Here is a 3,372-nt window from a genome sequence, read left to right as displayed (position 1 = left end):
AGTTGCAAACATGGTAAACGACAGCCATTTCAAGATGCAACTAGAAATGTGAAATTTGCTTTACAGCAAATTTGATGTCCAGCACAGTGAGGACAGGTAGTCTGAAAGACATCAATTGTGAATTATGTGATGTGCTCATCTAAATTTGACATGGTATCGAGTTTCAATGATTAGTGGGTGTAAAACTCAAGTCCAAAAGGTTGGATTGGCCAAAGTAGTTTCGATTCAATCACCTCCGAAAATTAATACCCAAATTTTCGGAGGCGAAAATAATCAGATACCGACATGTCCGAAAATAGATAACCGACATGTCCGATATTCGAATGCACATGCAATGTACACGGTTTTTTGGACGCCCTACATCGACCTTGTCAATGATCATCAATAAGACTGTTGGTCTTCTCAACGACGCACATGGTCATCGTTTGAGGACTCTAGAAAATCCATAGCTTGGTCCTGCACAACTTCAAATATATACGGACAAAATACACGTGAAGGGTGCACCGCTGCAGGACTGCGTATGTTTTTTGGATGGCACAGTCCGTCCCATATGCAGTCCAACACGCCATCAACGCGTATGTTACAATGGACACCAGCTTATTCATGCATTGCAATTTCTGTCGAAAGTGATACCCATCGGGTTGATTGCGCATCTTTATGGTTAATTAGAAGGGCGTAGACATGACTGTGCGCTGCTCTCGTTTGAGTGGACTGATGGAGCAAATGGAGGCTAGAGATATCATTGATAGGGATATCTCTAGCCTCCGTCTTCTATTCGCAGTTTACGGAGATTCGGCTTATCCCATTAGAAGATATCTGTTGAGTCCATTCAGAGGAGCAACCTTAGGTGCCGCAGAAGAAGAATTCAACAGGAGAATGTCCTCTGTCCGGCAATGCGTCGAATGGGAGTTCGAAAATTTGGTGCGACTGTTGTGTTCAGTAGCCAAGTACTACTTGGTAGGTACTCATCTGGTCAACTGCCGTACCTGTGTCTATGGAAATCAGACGAGTCAGTGCTTTCAACTGGACCCTCCTACCTCACAAGTACTACTTGGTAGGTACTCATCTGGTCAACTGCCGTACCTGTGTCTATGGAAATCAGACGAGTCAGTACTTTCAACTGGACCCTCCTACCTGAGAGAACTATTTAGCATGAACTGTGCGTACATGTACACTCTTTATTAGTAAAAACAACTAATCTGGTAGTTGCTATTGCACCAACTGTGAAATTAGTTAAAAAAAACTAACAATTAATTAGTTGTTCCAATTATAAAAGTAGTAAAATATACCATTAAAATGGTTAAGAATTACTATTTTGATTGTTAAAACGACTAATTTCACAGTCGGTGCAATAGCAACTACCATATGTGTACACGTCAAAAGACCGCAAAATGTGATGACCTAAACGTGGTCGATCGCCTAAACGTACAGGTGCGAAAGCCGAGAAGGCTCATTCAATATTAAAAATTAAATATTCAAAACTTAACAAATGTGGAAGTTTGAATTTTCGTATACAGGAATGGAACAAATGCAAAGAGTTATGATAATGAGAAGTTTGCCCAAACATGCCAAAGGCTGTAACTCATCTTAAATTTAAATTTATTCTTACAGCTGTAAAATTCTAATTGGATGATTAATTCTATAGCCAAACCTGTCTGTGTGATGAATTGCATTACGAAATTGCCAGCGCTTACGAATGGTTTGAAACTAAATTTGTTATCGTTATATGCAACAGTTCATTGCAATAAATCTCCTGCTTTGCTTTCAGCAATTACATCGTTGGTGCATTGCATGCAATCCAAAATGACACCATTTTCTGCTCTACAGCTCAGTGTCTCAGCTTTGACATTGGAAACATTGGCTTGGCCAGATGCATCAACCACCGCGTCTTCGGCATGTATGCCCTTCACACATCAATTTCTCCTCCAGTCAAAAGGACACGACATGCCTGCAGTGCTCTCTTCTGAGAACCTTGATGTGAGATAACTGCTGAAGACAATATAATATCTCCGCAGGCTTCTATCTGGGATTCACTCACCCAAATTTCCGATTGTCCCTTGTACGTTCCACTTGCGAAGGCATCTGAACTTTCAGTTCGCCTGCTGATCAAGCTTGTCTTATGCACTGATCCTGGAGTGATCAGATGAAATTTTATTATTTCACTGTAGGACTTTTTTTACCAAATATGTCAGCGACATGTAGCATTCTCCTTGCAGTGCTGGCTTTGCTTTTGAGTTGCTTCAGTAAGATTCAGTATTCAGTGGGGTTTTAAATGACCATATGTTCGGATACTGCGATTGAGCTTTGCCGATTACACCAACAAGATCTATCATTTGAAATTGCTCAACCCCTCTTTCTTGAATATCTCTGGATATTTTCATAATTCCCAGGCAAAGGTTACAAAGCAAGGTCCCTTAGCCTGGTTCAATGCCGAAATAACAGAACGCTTCTGTTGTAGGTTACAAACATCTCGGTTGTGTGCTGAGGCCTGGCCATGCTAACACGACCTTTACTCAGTTGCAAATGGTCACTAGGAATCTTGTCGACATTATCTCAAATCAGTATTATTACCTAACATTCAATCCACCTACTTACTAAGCTCAATTTACCGGCAAAAAACACCAATCAACCTAGCTACCGAACACAATCCCAACTATTTTGGTCTATCAGTCGGGGCCAACACGAAAAAACGTGATTGTTGCTTTGTCACGTTTTATCCTGATTGCTTGCAAAACTTGGACACAAATAATTAGCGAGGCCATTTTAGACCGAGAAACCGCGAATTCTATCTGGAGTGTGAAACAAAAGGCCTAGATCCTTAGACTGCCCATCCTTCGGTCGCCGCACTCACGGACCATGCCTTGCTTGCTAAGTTGAACACCGCTGGGACTCGAACTGAAGCACAGTGCTCAAATTGTAATAAAGATTAGGCCGGGTCTATTTGGCAAGCCGCTCGCCGAACAGGCATCTTTTTTTGTCCTGTTTGGAGAGCCGCTTGCCAAACAGCACTAAAAAGCCACCCTGTTCGGCCAGCCGGGCTTGCCAAACAGGTTAAAAAATCTACCCTGTTTGGCGAGCTGGAGACTTTACTTTAATATTAATGAGTTCGGCTTTCCATTCAGGACAAGAAAAAGTCGCTGTTTGGTAAGCCGGGCTTGCCAAATAGTCACTTCGGAATAGGGATTCGCACGTTCACTTCTTCTGTACGTGCATGTGTAGGTTTCTCGCAGAACCGTGAGCAGTTCTGGGAGAGGGTTGTGAAAGAACTCTCTGTTGATATTGGCGTCATCCTTTGGTCCATTTTAGACGCGGACTTTATTAGCAGAAACCCTACTTGGGAAACAGATTGTAAATAATGTAATTATAAAGTGA

The sequence above is a fragment of the Lineus longissimus genome, chromosome 12, assembly GCF_910592395.1.
Source record: "Lineus longissimus chromosome 12, tnLinLong1.2, whole genome shotgun sequence".
Classification (NCBI taxonomy): domain Eukaryota; kingdom Metazoa; phylum Nemertea; class Pilidiophora; order Heteronemertea; family Lineidae; genus Lineus; species Lineus longissimus.
The sequence above is the reverse complement of the archived record's forward strand: the minus strand, read 5'-3'. Positions refer to the sequence as shown.